Raw genomic sequence first — 19,786 nt, 5'->3', positions numbered from 1 at the left:
TTGGAATCGTGTTCATTCTTGAGTAACGTGATGCCCACGCATGGTTCACTGCAGCATTAGATGTGGGAAATGAAAATGACCCCTTTCTGGAATGAATGGATTACAGGACCTCCAGAAAAGGCTTTGTGCTATTTTCCAAGCCGGACGTCAGACTTGGGGGTTGTATGGAATCCCTTCTAGGAACACAATAAAAATAGATGGTAGACACCTTGGGAGTATAACTGGAATGTGTCTGACTGTAATTCAGCCTGCAATTGTCTTTCAGTATGATGCTATAAAAACGGTAGTTTCTGGAAGTTTGTCAGTTAAATCAATGAAGAAACATTTTATTTAACACTTTTAACAGAAGCTTGTAAGGCATAATCTGAATCCCTTGCAATCTTTATGTGGTTGTGGCAAACAAAGCAGGGTTGTCCCTTACCTCTCCTGACCTCTCATTCTTTGGATACTTTCGCATGTCAGTAGCTGTCAACTACTGTCATTTGCAGTGGGCTTCCTCCATTCATCTATAGGGAAAAAAAACCCAGAACAATCAAGGCAAGAGTTTACACTGTAGGTTAGGTCTTCAGAAATCAATGCAAGCCTGCTGTTTCAGTTTCTCTGCTAAGTTTGGATTCAATATGTGCTGTTGTTTCTCGTTTTGAGAGGTGAACGCTGCTCTCCTTCATTCTGTGGTGGTCACATGCTGCCTTGTGTGCATCTTCAGACATTAATCAGTGTCCTGTGAGATTGTCTGGAAAGAAGGCGTTAAAAACTGGCAATGTTCAGAATATTTGCTAATGGTAAGAAAGAGAAAACCTTTCATCGTTTTAAAGGTGAGAACTGTTCTTTCAGAAGAAGATCCTGTGCTGGGCTGGATTGGGTTGTTTTCATGAAGAATGAATCAGGAGCATTATTTGGATGTTGTGAATCACTGATGTGGATGTTCTAAAAACAGTCTGGTTCCCTTTGTCTCAGTTCAGTGCACTATCCAAGAGCAGATCACTTTATAATGTGATTACAGTTCCCATGATACTTCTGCGTTTGCAAAGAACGCTTCTACAGAATCCAGACATCTTAAAACCAGGGAAGTGTTCCTGTTTAAGGTGTCATAAAAGCTTGCCACCCACTTAAGTTAGAGAAAAAATAGGGTAAAAGCCTCACAAAATGTTTGCTCACTTCAATTTTAGCCCAGAATTTTGGTTATTAACCTTATCGAGTGTGCCAAAACAATCACAGAAGTACAAAGCCACCTCTTGCTTTGTGGAAGTCAGTGTATGGTGCCTCACGTTGGCCTCTGGAGGAGGAATTTGGTCGCTGCTTTTTGCTCTCTTTTCCACATTATCCACATTTTGTTAAACCTTCCTGTTTCCTCTTTGCCATTCGTTATCTTTTTCAGCCTAGATGAGACAGATGTCCAAACACTCCTAAGTGCAGCAGAAAACGGATCTCTGTACTTCAGATGTGCATCCATCCATAGCAAAACTTGTTGGTAAGGAACTCTATCTTCCCACTGCAGCAGCATCAAAGTGCCAGGGGTGACTCACTTGGTGGAGGCCAGCTATTGAGGGCAGCTGCTCCCTAACAGCACCTCCTTGGGCTTTCTTTGCCTCACTGACTTTCTGCAAGGCCCACGTGCCATAGTTTTCATGTGTGCTGAGCCATATCCACGTGAAATTGTTTCAAGATCCTTCATGAGTGTGGTGCTTGTGTCTGTGCCCAACTTGTGTGTGAGTGCTCGCTTGCATCTGTAGTGCCAGCAGGAACCCTCTGATGCACCCAAGCACCAGGAGTCCCTGAAATTCAGGAGGCTGTCCTTTGTTCCTCTGCTGTTTCAATGTGTTTTGTTTCAAAATCTAAATAAGTTGCCTAGTGAGGGAAGCTGACAACCAGACTGGCTGTGGCCTGATGCAGTAGTTTTCTGATGCTCTATTGACTACTCCCGATTGTTGCTGCTCATCTTGAATCAGCATGGAAGTGGTGGTGAATAGGATGATGATGTCTACAGTAGTGTGGTGAGAGCTGCTGCTGTACCCAGGGGCTCTGAGCTGACTTCACCCTTGGTCAGGGCTGCCCGTACTGTAGTTGGTCCCGGCTCAGTGCGCTTTTGGGATTTGGCCTTTTGGTGGCAGGCTGCTTCTGCAGTGTTGGCCTGGGTGGCTAAAAATAGGAATCAAGAACCTCTGGCCCGTGATAACAGTCTTTCTGCTTGTGATATTGAGATATCCATTTAAAATGAATTGTTTCAAGCATTGTATTGACATCAGGGCAGTATGGAGCTAATCACTTTTCCTGGACAAGGGTTTTGGCATTAACGTTTCAAAGTGCCTTTAGATTGACCAGCCAAATTGTGTATCTGCACCAGAGATGATTTTGAGTCCAGCTTCTTCATGACTCTCATTCTTGATGAGGATTTAACCCTCCAGTGCTACTGCTTTCCGTAAATGAAACTTACTGAGGAGCAGTTTTCAGTCATGCTCTTTATTTTTGTGAGCTCGACTCCCTTTGGAGCATCGTTTTACAGTTTTCAATTTGCATTTCAGTGGAAAAACGTGGGTGTCATTAGCTGTGCTAACCTGTAGGGAAACACTCCCTGTCCTGGGAAGAGTAATATGTATTAGAAACAGCAGGCAACAGCTGGAAGGGGAGAACCTACACACCCAGAAACTTGAGGGTTTTGTTCATGAAAGGATTTCTGAGGTGCTGCAACACCTGTCCATCACTGGAATCATCACCCAGACACTTGGGTGGCCCATAGAACAACTGGTGACGTGTGGATAGCAAAGCCCAGGATCTGCAGAAGCTGCCAACCTGTCCAGCAGCGAGGGCATGGGCACAGAGTTTCACAGAGAATTTTTGGTCAGGAGCCTTTTTGTGAATTTGTTTTTTGTGGTAGAACCATCAGATTGAGGCCCTTCTGGCAGTGTGTCACCCAGCTGAGATGGTGGATGGTTGGGGGCAGAGAGGATGAAGCTAAGCTCTTGTCACTGGTGCCCAGTGCCAGTGCAAAAGGTAATGGGCACAAACTGGAGCAACAGGAGAGTCTTCCTGAACACCAGGCAGCACTGTGGCACTATGTGTGTGCTGGAGTCCTGGATCATATACTCAGAGGGGCAGTGGGCTCTCCTCTGTAGAGATATCTGAAAGCTTCTGGGACGTGTGGCTGCACTAGATGGACCCAGAGGTCCTGCTGACCTCACCCAGACTGTGGTGCTGCATCTTAATCTGTTAGAAACAAACCCCAAATCCTTCTGTGCCCATCCTGTCCTGTGTGTTTGTTGCCTGGCAGTGAAGCTCCAGAGGAATTACGTATAAACCCCAGAGTACTCCCGCTAGTAGCTTGGCTCAGCGGGGAACTGAAGAGCAATTTTGCTGTTATTTTTGAATTTTGAATTGTCTTCTCCTGCAGTCACACAGGAAAAGCTTTTCTCACCATGCAGCGAAGCAGATCAGCAGTCGGCAGCCTTGTGGGAAATGTTCCTTTTTTTTTTTTTTCTGATTCAGGTCCATCTAATCAGCTCCACCTACGCAGTGGCAGTGGAGCCAGTTCTCTCACACTTCCTAACAGCTATCTGCCTGTGCAATTAATGGCTTATCTGCTTTTGCCATGGCTTGGAAGAAAAGGCTGAACAAGAGCTTGAAGTATTTGCTTAAAATATCAGAAGTGTCTCTGTGGATGCTCTGGGGTGGATGCTACAAACATCCCCTTCCCCCCTTCCTGTGCTGTAAAATATTGCAGAGTAATTGGCCGTTCCCACTGTGCCCTTCAAACAGGGCAGGTTTCCCACCTGCCATGTGAAAAATTAATGGCTGTGGCGATATAATGTTCCCAAAATACTCACTTCGAGGAGCTGAAGGAAAGGCTTTTGATGTTGGTTGGAAGGTTTGGTGGTTGGCATCACGGCTTCCCCCCGAGAGGCTGGGGAGAAAAGCAGAAAATTGCTTAAGGAACAGAGTGGAGGTGGTTGGGTGATCTCAGAGGTAAGTTTGATTTGTGCCAAGAATAAGTATTTTCTAAGAGAGCAAATACAGACCCTTGCACGCCTTTTTGGGTAGCTCTCAGCATCTGATGGGGTAGGAATCAGCATCTGGCATGGCTGGAGCTGCGAGCAGCATCCCTCCTCATTCTGCTCATAGTCATAGAATATCCCAAGATGAAAAGGATCCATAAAGATCATTGAGTCCAACTCCTGGCTCCGCACAGGACCACCTAAAAATCAGATCATAATAGAATTGTAGAATGTAACATGTGGGAAGGGACCTATAAGGATCATTGAGTCCAACAGTGTCAAGTCCCGTCCCAGATGCATCCCTCTAAGCCTGTCTCCTTGACTGTATGAGCCAGGCAGCTTGGATCAGGCCCTCCAGCATCTCTGGGCCGGAGCCTTGATTGCTAGTAAATGGGTTGAGTGTTTGTGACTTGCTCACTGGGAATACAACATTGCAGAAAAGTTAGAAAAGTAGAAGGAAGAGCAGATGAGAGCTACGTGTCTCAGTTTGATTAAAATCACACGTGGATTTTACTTCATGGAATCACAGAATCACAGAATGGCTTGAGGTGGAAGCGACCTTAAAGATCATTGAGCTCCAATCTTGTGCCGTGAGCAGCTGCCCCTCACCAGTTCAGGCTGCCCAGGGCTCCATCCAACCTGACCTTGAATGTCTCCAAGGATGGGGCACCCACATCTCTCTGCGCAGCAGTGATAGTGCATTACCACCTTCTGAGTTGACAATTTCTTCCTAGCTTCAAGCCCAAATTAAAAAATAACTATTTTTGTAAACTCCACCCTTACACACTCCTCCTCACATGGCTGTTTTTTGACCTAGCTGATCTCTTTCCCAACGTAGTGCCCCAGGAGCAGGCTGGCCATGCCTAAGCATTTGTGTGGCGGAATTAAACAGTGGCTGAATTCAGCAGTCCAGCTGTAAAAGTGGGCTTGGGTTTGAATGTGACAATCCAGCATTACAAGCTGCAAGGTGAATGTGGTAAGGTGTGACAGTTGGACTAGATGATCTTAATGTTCTAATCCAACCTTAATGATTCTGTGATTCTATAGCTTCAGGCTGTGAAAGCAAGGTGAGAAAACCAACCTAACCCAGGGTGGTGCTGGAAGGGAGGATGCTCTCACATCTTATCTGGGAGCCCCCTGATACCCATCAGGGCTGGCAGATAAGCAGAGCAATTGCCTGCTGCACATTCGCTTGGTGACAACTTCTGAACCTTTCCTTCCTGTTTTGTTGACATTTCCTTGAGCAAATGTTATCAGCAGCTGCAAAAGGCTGCAGCAATATTTCCCCAGCTCCTTTTTGTGCTTGGTGTCTTCGGATGTTTTAATGCATGAGGAAATTCATCAGAGTGCGTTCACACATAGTTAGGGTCTGCTTGTGGCTGTGAGAGGAGAGTTTTCCTCCAGGGTTATGTTTTCATTGTGTGAGATCTTTATTGTATGAGTAGGTGATTCCCATGTCCTTCTCCATGCTGATCTCTCACTGGGAATGGTGTTCTCCATCCCCTTGGCCTACTCCATCTCCTTGGCCTCCTTCATCCCCTTGGCCTTCTCCATCCCCATGGCCTTCTCCATCCCCAAGGTCTCCCTCACCCTCCATACACACTTGCAGCCACCACTTGGCTTTGTTCTCACCCTGTGGTGCTTCCCCTCTGTCAGAAGCTGCCATCACCAAAGTGAGCGCCTTGCTCTTACTAATAGCAAAGTAATCAATTTGAGTCACTGTATACATTAGTAATGACCATGTAATTCTAGTGCAAATTAGGTTTGGGCAGGCTGTGAAGCCTGAGACATCTCGTCTTCCTGAGCAGAGCTTGGATTTACAGTCCTCTGGGGAAGGGCATGGTGAACACCCCCCGCCCCCTTGCAAATCCTTCCTTGATTGGATACAGTATAGTTGTCTGATTAAAATTGTGCAGTGGTTCAGAAAATGATTTTCAGTCAGTGCTTCACAGTAAATTACTTTTTTTTTCTCTTTTTTTTTTTCCCCTCCCCAGACAACACATTTTTACCTCGAGTACAGCCAGATGCTGAAATGCAAAGCTCGAGAAAGGCAGATCAGCAGTGAGGTGAAGAGGGAAAGAGGGCAAGGGAAGCATGGGGTGATGGTGGTGGCCACCTGCCATGGGCCACCTCCAGTGTGGAGGTGTGAACCTCCTGTGAGCCCACAGACCTTGGCTCTCGTGTTGGTGCCACCCATTCAAAACCCATTTTTATTTCTTTTTCTGTCAAATTTTGCTAGTGTCGTGGGTGGGTGAGGAGCAGAATTGGCAAAGTAGCATGCAGATGTCCCAGAGACTTGTGCAACCTAGTCTAGGGAGCTGCTTTGGCAGGGGTGGTTGGACCTGATGATTTCTAGAGGTCCCTTCCAACCCCTACAGTTCTGTGATTGTTTTCTGTGTCAGCATCCTAGTGACACATGGGGAATTTTTTACCCCTAAGGTCTCACCTGTGCTGGTTTGCACATTCAAAGTACCTTTGATGCTCTTCTATGTGGGGAGAGCTGCCTCCCTCTTGTGGGCTTAACAGGATGTTTCAAGGCCAGTATGATTCTCCCACATCTTTCTGTATCAGAAATAATGTAGCCAACAGGAACAGGCAGGCGATCAACCCTCTGTACTGGCACTGGTGAGGCTACACCCTGAGCACTGTGTTTGGTGTTGGGCCCCTCACTACAAGAAGACATTGAGGCACTGCAGCGTGTCCAGAGAAGGGCAACAGAGGGGTCTGGAGCACAGTGTGATGGGGAGCAGCTGAGGGAGCTGAGGCTGTTCAGTCTGGAGAAGAGGAAACTCAGGGGAGACCTCATTGCTTTTTATAACCACCTGAAAGGAGGTTGTGTCGAAATGGAGGCTGGCCTCTGCTCCCCGGTGTCAGTGATACGATGAGAGGTGATGGCCTCAAATTGTGCTGGGAGGTTCAAGTTGGATATTTGGAAACATTTCTTCTCCAGAAGAGTGGTGATGCAGTGGCACAGCTGCTCAGGGAGGTGGTGGGGTCACCATCCCTGGAGGTGTTCCAGAACTGTGGAGATGTGGCACTGAGGGACATGGTCAGTGGGCACAACGGGATGGATTGGGGTTGGACTTGGTGATCTTAGTGATCTTTTCTACCTTAATGAATCTGTGATTCTGTTTTCTTGGGATGCCCAAAAGGAGGGTCAGGAGCTGAACCACCCTGCCAGGGTTTCTGCCTTCTCCCTGCAGGAAAATGTCTCTGACTGTGACTCTGGTGCTGATGAGTGTCCCAGTTTCTATGTGTTTAAGCCTCATAGAACAGCAAGGTATAAAATCCCATCTTTCCTCATTGATTTCTCAGTCCTTGAACCCACCCAACTGATGTCAATCTGGAGCCAGACACTGGGCATCCAATGCTGGATCTTGTCACTCACCTGGCACCATGTGAGCTGGCTCCAAGCAGCTCCCATCCCCATGACAGGGGATGTGTCTGTGCAAGGATAAGGAATAACTGCAACATAATAATGACCCAGTTAAATGCTGCAGCCAACGCATGCTTGAGAAAGAGTTGCTGGTAGAGAGGAGCAAGGGGATGGGATTTTTAAGTTAGAGATAAGTAACTTAGGGGTTGTGGGTTCTTGTGTCATCTGAAGCATCTGAATGTGTGCTAAGGCATTTCATATAGGTGGTGGTGGTCACACACTGAGCTGAAGGTCTGTGTTTAACGTCCTTTCCTTTTCCTAGAGGAACTCCAGCAGCCTTTAATGAGTTCAGTGTACACTGTATTTAGGTTGTATGTTTGTGCTCAAGTTAATGTAAAACTGATTTCCTCCCTTTGTTTGCATGTGGTTCAAACAAGTGGGGAAGATTTGTCCCAAACAACATCAGCTCCCCACCTTCCTCCCAACGCAGGTTCTTCTCTGCTTTGTATTGGCTCCATGGGAAAGGGGGAATTGCAGTGGAGGGAAAGTTTGTTATTTAAATTAAGAAAATCTGTTTCAGAGCATATTGGCACTGAGACCGGAACGGTGTGGTTGCCCACTCCTCTCTCAGTCCCCACAGGTTGTTCCTCACTGGGGATTATTAGTACCTTTGTCTGTTCAGTTGGAAATGCCACATTTCCTGCCGCTATTAGAAGGAGCTTTTATCCACGGGCTGTATGTGTGTCTGAGGGGGTGTTTTCATTCCCACTAGGTGAATGTTTCAGTAAGCAATGTCCAACACATCACACAAATACTTGAAACGTTTTAGTATTACTAAAAGGTTGTTATTGCAGCTTGCACAGCCTTTCAGAGATTGCTGGGAAGTCACAAGTTGGAATGCACTTATAAAAGGAAGCGTGGTCTTATTTTTAATCTGGGGCTTGGGAGAGAGTTGGTTTAAGTGTGCTCAGTTCCCAAAAGGAACCACTCTTGCTCTGGTAAGGTCAGTGCCACCCCTCCTGAGGTCCCTCAAGGCAGCAAACCTTCACGACATTTTGGTGGCAAGAATGCAAGAGATGCCAAAGGGGGCATCATCACACGTGCAATAGCCCATGGCAATGCACCAGCTCCATGCCCAGCTCCAAAGGTGTCAGCACCCCATTGCTGGAAAGGGATGAACTCTCACAATGGGGCTACTTGAGCTGGGAAAGAGGCTGGAGGACTCTGAGGCAGTAGAAAATATGCTAGGAAAGGCACAGGCCAAGAACAAGGCTTTATTTACTTAATTTACACTTACTTAATTGAAAATGTCCCTGGAGATGTCCAAGGCTAGGTTGAATGGCCTCCTGTGCACCCGAATCTGCTGTCTGGTTTAGTGGTTGGCAACCCTGACCTTGGGGGAGGGGGGGAGGGGTGGAACTGGATGATCTTTGAGGTCCCTTCACACATGAACATTTACAGCTTGACATTTACAGTTCTTATTAACGTCTTACTATTGCAATATTAACTATTGAGTAGATGCACTCTCCTTAATGGAGCAAAGTGTAGCTCCAAAGGAGCCCACATGGCAGAGCCAGGCCTTGACTATGGCGTGTAATTTCACAGGATTATAAGCTCATGCCTTTTGTGTATGTGTGAGAAGATGAGGCTCCTACGCAAATGACTTGCAATTTCAAGGCGTGATCCTACAAGCCTTTATTCACACAAGTAGTCTCAATTAATTCAAAGGGGGCTCTTCATAAAAAAGAAATTTGCCTCCTTAGAGGTGAGAAGGAAGGAAACGAAAACACTGAGTCAGTCATGGTGCACCACCTATATAATTTAGGGTAGATATTTAACAATATAAGCACTAATATTTTGGGCTTGTTGGCCACGACTGAAAAATTAGAGCACTAGTACTAACTCTCTTCAGCTATATTTGGACTGCAAAAAGCCCTGAAGCATCTGGATACAATATCATATACCTGACTTTAGGCATGTGAAAGGCATACTGACCTTCAGGGTATTATTTGGGCTGAAAGTTCAGTAATCTGTGAAAGGGGGAGGGGAGGGGAGGGGGTGGTCTGAGAAAGTGCACTGTTTTCACCCATGCCATATTTCTGGCTTCTACTGTTACAGTTTTCTGTGTGGGTTGGCATGTGTATGCACTTTTTGTAGGGTAAAATGGAGCTGCATCTTTAGTCATAAAGGTCAGGAACCATGGACAGGGAAAACATTGTATGGGTTGGGGTTAGATGCTGTTGGGCTAACAGGGTGTCCTGGTTTTATAATTTTTTGTTATATTATTGATATTCCACATCATACCGTTATATAGTGATGTCCCCATGACACAGGGAAGGGGTGCAGTGTCCATCGGAGAGTCCACGTGGCTCCTGCCTGTGGCCAGAGGACAGTGCAGTCCTTGGCACATGGATCCTCAGCTCAGTAAAAGCCAAAACATGAAACCTCCCAAAGTCTGGTGTGTTTAGATGAAAACTCCAACATATGTGACTTCTGTGCATCACTCTGTGAGACCGACTCCCTGCTCTCCTACTTTGCACATAAAATGGTTGGAAACCGCCTTATGTGGGCAGCATTAGTTTGCCTTAAGACATAGTGAAAATGGGGCCTGAAGTGGATCTGCAGTTGACCTGATATTTATAAGTGTGCTAATTTTAAGCACTGGCACATGAAAATTCTGTCCTTTATTTCCAGAATAAAGTCAAGCTAAAAGAGGATGAGGGAGAACATAATGAGAAAAGAATCTATGAGGAGCACAGGTGAGAAAAGGGTCCAACTATCATGGGTCTACCGGCAGATGTAATTGTCTCACTTCATAGCCACTTCAGTTCAGTGCACAGGACAAAAATTCAAAACTCAGAAGAAATGACCTTTGTGTAGAGGTTAGCATCTTTCCTACAGCACTTATTTCATGTTATCTGACATGTCTGTGTGTCCTACTGTTTGGTTGCACGTTGGGTGCAAGTCGCCACTTCATCTTTGGGATGACTTTGCACATGTCTACAGCTAGGCAATGGCCTGAGCTGCTCGTGGCTTGCAAGTAGTCCCCCTCCCACATCTCCTTCTATCTTGTTATTTTTTCATATAATTTTTCCTCTCTTGCTCTCATTTAATTTGTTTTTCTCTTGTTCTTTGACGTTCTGGCCGTGCCACACATCCTACAAGGTTTTATGCAATTCTGACAGGGCTGTTCTGTGGGGAAATATAACAAGATTTTGAATATACAAAAGAAAAAGCATGAAGCCAGACATGTTAGTAAGGGGCAGGTTTTAATTACCTAGCCATTATTGGATTACGCCAGAGTAGAGGAAATATGACTAATGCTATGTCTGTGCTTCTGGCATACAACTGCTGTCAAATTCAATAAGGACTTATTCAACATCACAGAGGTGTGACTAAAGAAAAGGATGAGCAGAATGTGGAAAATAGTAATCATGGTCCCATTGTGTGCACTATGAATTTCTAATCTAGGAGGTGGGAACGTCTGTGGGGGAAGATCTGGAAGAAATTGCTCTATCTTATCAGCAAAGTAAAACAAAGTTAGGCTTTGGGGGAGGGAATCCTAACTGTAAAAGGATGAGTGATCATGGAATTACAGAATCATTTGAGTTGGAAGGGACCCTTAAAGGCCAATCCAGTCCAACCCCCCCTGTGATGAACAGGGACATTTACAGCTCCATCAGGTGGTCAGAGCTCCATCCAGCCTGACCTTGAGTGTCTCCAGTGATGGGACATCCATTGCTGATCCTTCTTTCAAACATAACTTATTCCTTTTAGATGAGACCATTCTTGGCCAAAAAACTCAGGAATACTCGTGAGGTAAGAGTCCAGGGTAGGTCTGTCCTATTATGTGTGGCTAGCATTTTGTTTTGATTCTCTCATTTTCCATCTCTCTGGACTGGTTAGATGCATCCTGGGCATCCCAACTCCAGCTCCAGAGCTGGACACGGAGAAAGTCCAGCTTTTGGCCTAGCCATGGCCTGTAGGAAGACTTTCCCTTGCCCAGCTGGCTGTGCTGGACCTGGTGCACCCCAGGGTATATTTGGCTCTTTTGTCAGCCAGGGCAAACTGCTGACTCAGATTTAGCTTGCCATCAACCAGAACCCCTGTCTTGATCTCCTATCTGTCAACCCCCAGCACCAAAATATACCCAACGTACACAGTCTGGATAGTGGTTCCCTGGTGGGATATTGGAGAGCTGGAGCTTCTTCACTTCCATAACACATGAGTGTGAAGAGGCTGAAGATTTTTAATGGGGAACCTAATCTCCAGGTGATGCAGGACTTCAGGTACAAGTCTCCACCTGCTGCTTCCTACCAACCTGTGACTCCTGTTGGATCCTCCTCAGCTTTCCAGCCTCATCCCTCAGAGATGTCTCTCCTCCCACTGGAGGCTTGGAGACGTGCCTACCACGGGCAGTCTGGATCATCCAGGAATGGCAAGGCACCTGCTATTTTTGCTGTCACTGTGCTTATTCTAAAGGTCTAAGCAGGTCCTCTGCATCATGCCTGGGGCCTCCCAAATCCTTTGAGATGCACTTTTATGTAGGAATTGGTACTGAAAACTGCTCTGTAGAGGCAGGACAGGATATAAGGCATGTAATTCATTCCTCTGAGAAGTGGAGTAGTGGTAGAGATAGTCTCACTGCCGATGTAAAAACTGCAGTGACTTGCCAGCCCACACCCACAGCAACCAGCCTGTCCTTGCCACACCTACCCTTGCATCACCACCTCTATCTTTCAAACAAAGTCATAATTGACAAGTTTTTGTCCATTTTTGTGGGTAAAACAATTAGAACAGCACATACAGAGATGCAGTTGGATGTACAATGAGGCGTGATGCCTGGTCAGGTAATTGATTAAGTGCTGGTCACCAATGTCCCCATATTAATACGATGATCGATAGTGAAGCCACAAATTTACTAAATACTTAGGAATGAATTAATACTGGGGCTTGAACTGGATGGTCATTGGGTGGAGCTGTTGGAGTGGGTCCATAGGAGGGCCATGAGGGTTCTGAGAGGGCTGGAGCACCTCTCCTTTGGAGAAAGGCTGAGGGAGCTGAGCTTGTTCAGTTTGGAAAAGGCTGTGAGAAAGACCTCATTGTGGCCTTCTAGTTCTTGAAGGGAGTTTGTACACAGAAGGATGACCAACTTCTTACAAGGTCTGATAATGATAGGACAAGGAGGAATTGCTTTTATTTTCTCCTCTTTTAAGAGGAGAAATTTAGGTTAGATGCTAGGAAGAAATTCTTTACTCAGAGGGCAGTGAGGCACTGGTACTTCTGCCCAGAGAGGTTGTGGATGCCCCTGGACGTGCTCAGGGCCAGGCTGAATGGAGCCCTGGGCAGCCTGAGCTGGGGAGGCACCCAGCCCGTGGCAGAGTGCTGGAACTGGATGATCTTTAAGATCCCTCCCATCCCAAGCCATTCTATGATTCCATGATTTCCTTGTATACAGTGCATCAGCTGTAACTCAGGTTGTAATTGGGAAGGAGAAAGGACAGGCAGACACATCTGCCTGTCACGTGTTGAGTCAGTGAAACGTGGAAGTCCTGGCCCTGTTTTGTAGGCTCAGCCACTTGATCAGATTATTGCACTGTTTTTTTTCCCCTGCTTTTCCTGTTGCAATGCTATTATTGTCTACTTAATAAACTTCATATATTAATGATCCATTAACATCTTCCAGAGAAAGAAAATGAATTGGAAACTGGGATCTTTTGAAACTAATCAGGAATCTAAAAGTACAAATACTCAAATTCCAGCATAACTGAGGCTCTCTAAGCTATAACTGTTGCCAGCTAATCTGCAGGTACCCGCAATGATCTGTTTCGTTTTGTCTGTATTTATCCCTTCTTTCTGAATTTATATTGGACAGGATATGTTGCTTGAGCCCATTAAAAAAAATAAAATAGCAAAATATTTTGTTTCAGATGGGTTCATGTGTTGCAGCACAATTGATCTGGAACTGTCCTCATCAGCGTTTGGATGACAGAAGTGTGAAGATGTCTATCAAGTTCCTTTTTTACTGCATTATCAGTGCTGATCAGTGACAATTCTCTTAAAATGAATCTGGTGGTGGGATGTAAAGCCATTGTAAAACATCTAAGAACCAGAAAAAAACACCCAAAACCAGCAACAAAGAACCAAATTTCTTTCAGCTAAGCCCAGGAAATGCATTACACCCTGCTGTAAGGAATAGGGGTATTGGCTGAATCGTTGCCATCAGTGTGTCCACAGCTCAGACTCTTATTTTAGCTGCTACACTTCCCTGCTAAATACACTCTAAGTACATCAAAGATATTGAGAGCAGGAGCACGTAGCTCAGCTCTGGAAAGTCTTCTCTTCTTGTATGGCAGCAACTGTTGTTCAGTGATTTTGCACATATTCAAGCCAATTTTTGGGGGTGGAAATGAAGCGAATTGGGCACCTGCGACATGGAGATAAAGAAATCTAGATCAAGTTGTACCTGAAATTCAAGGTTGAGTCAAGGGAAGAACTTATAGACCAGCATAACTTCCAGAGTTAAAAGAGACATTCATCTGAGTACCATGCTTCCCTCTAATAGTATCTTGCTGGCAGCTGTTATAAATTAAATTATTTCTGGTCAATGGGAGGACACCTTCCCATCTTATTTATTTTGTACAGTTGGTGCAAAAAGTTGAGCAAAACCCTTTCTTTCAATTATCCTCAGCTTTTTGAGAGGAAGCCAGCATGAGTGTACATCATTTTTCTTCTTTCCATACCTGAGTTTCATTACTGTTTCAGAGATATTTAATGATGGAGTGTTGAAAAATGATCATAGTAGCAAGCTAAATGAAGAAGTGTCCTTTGCTTTAGCAGTCTTAAGATTTCAGAATCTGTCGTGTTCAGACTCACACAGTGAAACAAGTTGTTTCAACTCTGATACCATAGATCAGAAGCTATGAATGCAGATTGGTACGCTTGGAGGCTAATGCATTAAAACATATTCACAAATCTGGCCCTGATGTCTTGAAACTCCAGACTTGAGCTTATCATGGAAACTTTACCACGTCCCACAAAGCCACCCAGGGGAAGAGATGAGGTTTCCACTGCTTTCCCTGTTTGTTTCTCTCTTACTTTTTCAAACTTACACAACTTAGAATACAGTCCTACCACTTCACAAGAAGGGGTCTCTCACAGCTTGCTAGGAGGTTTTCAGCAACTGGGACTTGGCAGTCCACTTGTTTTGTGCTCTGGAAAGCTAACAGTTCAAATCTTTCCTAAGAAATGTGAGATGAAAGGGTCAGCAGCCTGCATCTTACTTTCTTATAAATACCCCCTGACTTCTGGCATTTTGGAGGGAGAAAAAAAAAAACAACAAGCTGCTTGCTGTGCTGGCCCTCTTCAGACATCAGTTCACAGTCTTTCTCCTTACTTGAGGAGTAGCCTGAGAAGGAAAGAGAGATTTCTGAAGTGAAAAGTGCCCTGTGATGAGATACTGGAGCCAAAGAGACACAAACTGCTCCTGGACTCCCCGCCTGTGGATAAGAAACTCTGGTTGACACTTATGAGTGAGTGGGGAAAAAATGCCTTAAACCCATGTGACACTTATATAACTTCTGGCCTGGGATGTTTTTCTCACAAAGGAAGGACAAATATTGCCAGGGGCAGCTTTCATGATAAAAGCAAGCCAATAATCTCTGAAAATGGAGAGTTACTAAAAAAACAGCCTTCAGGAGAAGCCAGGACATTCCGTGTCAGGCTTGTGTCCCTCTTGACTGTAGTAGGGCAGTGAGCTTGGGCAGCTGCTGGTGAGTCCCCAAAGTGCCATAAGTCTATGATAACAAGCATTTTAGAGGATACTAAAGGTGGAAAAGCAGAGTTTCATAGAATAATAGAATGGCTTGGGGTGGAAGGGACCTCAAAGATCACCTAATTCCAAGGCTCATGCCAGGGGCAGAGTTGCCAACTAGATCCAGTTGCGGAGGGCCCATCCAATCTGGCCTTGAACACCTCCAGGGATGAGTGTTGTTGGCGAGGATGCTGAACACTGGATGCATATGAAAAGAAGGAGAGGAAAGTGGAATGCTAGGAATGGGGGCTGACACCTCATCGTCAGAGCAAAGGAGTCCTCACTTTGCTGAGTGAGGTGAGCCTAAGGTGGTAGTTTTGGTGGGAGCTTCCTAAAAACATCAGGTCTTCTGTACCCCTTGCTTAGCTTTTTCTTGACTGCAAGAAGCAGAATGGGAGAGCAGGGAAGGACTGAAGCAGACAACATCCTGAGGTCCCTTCCAACCTGAACTTTTCTCAGTCCTATTGGTGTGGTGTAAAGAAGCAGCTGCTTAGATACAGCTCAGAAATACATGACAAATACAAGGAAAGGAGATGGGAAGAATGGTCAACATGGGCCACCATGCCAAATGCAGAGCATGAATTTAGACCTATCTGCAAGTCTCTCGCCAGATTATCCTTTTGAAGCTGGTGGTTGATGGCCCATTTGCTGATGCTGATTACTTAAGTGAAACACTGCAGCCAGGGATAATTGCCAGATCAAGACCAATTTTGTTTAGACAAATATAGGCATTTCAGGTCAGATGCAGCCACAGAGATTGTTCAGAGCAACCACCTCCTTCAGATGTTTACTCTCTGCCTAGTTTTGGAAGGGCAGTAGATGGCTCCAGAGGAGTGACTGATACATCTTGCCCAGATTCCTGCTTTGGACTTTGTCTCCCAGGGTCCAGTCTTCAATCTTCCTAATTTCTTGGGTGACTGGTTAGTTGCTGTCTACATGCCACACATTGGTGTCTGGAGGTAAAATAAGTGACTACAAAAGTTAACAAGCTGAAAAAGAATGGACCTTTGCACTCTCAGAAGAGAGTGCACATGTTCTCCACAAAAATATTTCTCTATACCACTACTTGATACCAGTGAGTCCCAGCTTGCTCTAGTGCCAAAAGATTTCCTAGAATCATAGAATGTCACAAGTTAGAAGGGATCTATAAGGATTATTGAGTCCAATTCCTTGAGTTGAGTCTAGAGTTCTACAAGACTCGCCTCAAAGACACATTTCCATCTCAACATTAAGGTCCTACATACATGCTATCAGCAGCCTTGCAATTTCTTTCCTGCCATATTGCTATATATGCTATCCTACATGGAAACTGATACAAGGTGGCAGGAAAGCATGCATCACACATGTGTCCTGCACAAAGACAGCTCCCTTCCTTGGCAAGCTGTGGGCTGCCTAAGCCTGGCATCTGTGTTTGAATCACTCTTGTATTCCTCCTGTAAATCCCCACCTGAGGTCAAGCTTTGAAAGAAAGGTCAGCGCTATTTGAAAGCTGCTCGGAGAGAGAGGCTGAATCACGTAGTGATGAGTCATGTGAAAATTAAATTGATGCAAATGTTAATTTGACGACTTGAAAGTCTGGAGAGGATTCTGGCTGGGCCATGAGGTTGGTGCTCATGCAGCTGTGCTTCCGTTGGGGTGGAGGAGGTTTTGCAGCAGGTAAAAAGAGGATGGGAGAGGTGTAGTTAAGCCAGAATGATGTCTTTTCTTTTTTTTTTTTTTCCCACCAGAGTCTGACTTATCACAGGTCTCTTGCAGGAGGGGAAGCTCTGCAAAGAACCTATAGCATCCCCATGTCTCTGCATGGCAGCATGCCAGATGTGTGGGCTCAGTTCTGGGCATGTGACCTCAATTCTGGGCTTTGGATTTTTGTTATCAGCATCCAAGGTGCTGGGCATGGTGCTGCAGGCCGGGCACTTCCAGCTCTCCTTGTAAATCATTAACTACTCCAGAGCAATCGCTGAAGCGTGCAAGGATATTGGCAATTACCTCATGCCCTAGAGGAGCAGATCCTGTTGGAAAAATGAGAAAGTATCTGGGGGTAACCATATAACTAGAATAATTAAATGCTCTTTTATGCTTGTTAGATTCAGGGTTATATTCATGATTTTCCCCTCACCCCAATCAAACTGGGGGTAATTGACTTGAAGGCATCATTACCGGCACTGACTCACCTCAGGGTTTGCGTGAGCACGGTGGAGCACTGATGGGTTTTATTGCACCGACATGAATGTAAGAGCAAGGGTAAGGAAAAAGAGAAACAGAATCTTTGCCACATACAGGCAAGGGAGAGCCTCCAGGTTGTGCACTGAGCTTGCACCCACTGGGAGCTGGCACCACTGAAGATGACACCAATGCAACAGTGTCCAATGGACACTGACTTCTGCACGTTGCTCTGAGAGAAATCCAGCTGAAGGTGGGCTCCTCACCGGGTGGCAGCCATGTCAGAGTGCCACATCAAGTGGCTTTTGAAATGCTCTTTATTTTCAGATTGGGATTTAATGCAGAAATAGGATTGTCAGACTCAGAGCCTACTTCAAAAGCCTGAATTGTTTCTTTCTTTAGAACTGGCCACCAACCCTTCGTAGTTTTGTTTGCTCCTTGGAAAAATAAAAGTTCTGGCCTGCTACACTAGTCTGAATCGTCTTATTGCTCTTCTTCTTCTTCTTCTTTTTAATTATTATTCTTTATTGTCTCACAGCTCAGAAAGCAGATGGAAAATACTTTCCAATAAGATTTATTATATTGCTTGTATACCTAATTAGGCAATTGCTATGCATTTCTTAATCATGTATATTACATTATTTCAACACTCTGAATACCATTCACTCTGAATACCATTTCTGGGCATCATTACAGGCCTCCAATTAGCAAACAGGAGTTGAGAACTTAATGGGTTACATTCATAATCCAATGCTAAGTGAAGTGCACACAGCTTCCTTAAAGATGACACAGCTGTAACAACAGTGTCTTCGTTATATACGTGAAGTTTGTCTCTATAGATGTGGGTAAGCACAGAGGGCTTTGTAAAAGCTCTATAGATTTCTTGCATTCTCAATTGCTACCTTTTCTGACTGATCCAGACTGTAGTTAGCTGTGTTATTACTTCATTTACAAGCTGACGGAGTGGTGCAGGCTCAACACAAGTAGTTCTAAATCTTGGCAATCAAAAACTGATCTTTCTGGTGGTTTCAATGCTCTTGCAGACCTCTACTCAGTCTGCTTTTATGTTTAAGCTGATTTCTTTGCGCTGAAGGAGGCGTGTGGTGTTTTCGGGCTGGAGCAGAAGCCCTGGGATTCCCATGGGAGAGGCTGAACTCAACACGTTTTCCAGCCAAGGAATGTTCAAGCCAAATAATTTGGACAAAACTGGAAGTACTGAGATAGAACTGAACCCTCTGATAATCAGCCAAAGCTGGGGGAGGGAGCCATTAAGTACTAAGGGACAAGTTCTGCTCATCCAACATCATCTCACTCTGCAAATAGCTCCACTAACATTCCTGCAGGGAGGGCATGACAGGAACGGCTACAATTTAAAATAATTGTTTTGCTTAAGCAGGAAAACAGGATGAAACAAGAGTTTCTCAGCCTAGACAGGCCTGCTCAGACTGATTTTATTGTAGAAAACAGACAAGAAAATAAAAATATTAAAGATATCCTAAACAGAGCCTACGAGATGTAATGTCAAGAATGGAGATTTTCCATCTTTTCCACCCAAGAAGGGAAATTTTCCAGGCTCAGTAGGTTTATCAGATTGCATTCAGTAACAAGCCATGTTGCCAGATACCAGTAGTGTACTGTACATCGTAAATAAGCTTATGTGTGGCTTGGATTTCCCAGTCCCAGAAGTGCAGAGCTTGGCTTTCGTTATGAACCCTTGCGATGGAGGTGAAGTACAAGGATGTCCAGCTTTTCTAAAACCCAAATTCCTATCAGCTAGGAGACAGAACTGCAAATGAAAAGCACGTAGTCTCAGCACTGAGATCTCAGTGGTTGAAGAGCTGTGTTGGTGAGGGCTGGAGGGGTGGGATGAGGAGGATGGAATGGGGATGGGGTGGGAGCAACAGCAGGGTGGGGAAAATGCAGGAGTGCTGTACGAAAGTGCAGAGCATCCAGCAGCTCTGGCCACTTAGGTGTGCATTATCATCCCTGCTCTCTGCCTTTTAACTTCCATTTTTTTGCTTTCATTTTGTTTTATTGGCTCTTGCTGGGCCTTTGTAAGAGAAGGGAAATGCGTGTGGGAGGAGCAAGGGGGAGGTTATGGCAATGCTGCTGTACAAGACGGGGCTAATGGCCCAGAGATTTGATAAATAATTCTGTTTAATTTAAGCCTCAGGAGCTTCTAATCGAATTGTATCACCTGTGGTTCTGCTGCTTTTTTTCCAAGACTGAGAAAAGGAAGAAAAAAGCTGGTAGAAAAGCCTGACCTTTGCTACCACCAGTGGCGAATGGAGGATTTCCAAGCCTGCATCAGCCTTGGTGAAGCTGAAGGGACATGCAATGTCCATAATAGTGTTTTGCTCTGGAGAGCCCCAGGGGTGGATGCTGCAGCTGGGGTGCTGTGGGAAGGATCCTGAGTGGCTGGTGAGGTGATCATGGAACCAAGGCAGC

At 45.2% G+C, this 19,786-nt stretch overlaps 1 protein-coding gene across 3 annotated transcripts in view; it reads right to left on the bottom strand.

The window, feature by feature from the left end:
- LOC136053936 (sodium channel protein type 5 subunit alpha-like) overlaps nucleotides 1-19,786 on the bottom strand; it is a 562,080-nt gene that overhangs the window by 278,911 nt on the left and 263,383 nt on the right. The window lies entirely within an intron of this gene.

The sequence above is a fragment of the Cyrtonyx montezumae genome, unplaced genomic scaffold, assembly GCF_038088225.1.
Source record: "Cyrtonyx montezumae isolate F1298 unplaced genomic scaffold, pur_monq_1.0 scaffold_32, whole genome shotgun sequence".
NCBI classification, from domain to species: Eukaryota; Metazoa; Chordata; class Aves; order Galliformes; family Odontophoridae; genus Cyrtonyx; species Cyrtonyx montezumae.
Note: the sequence above shows the minus strand (reverse complement) of the source record. Positions and strands in the feature narration are given on the sequence as shown.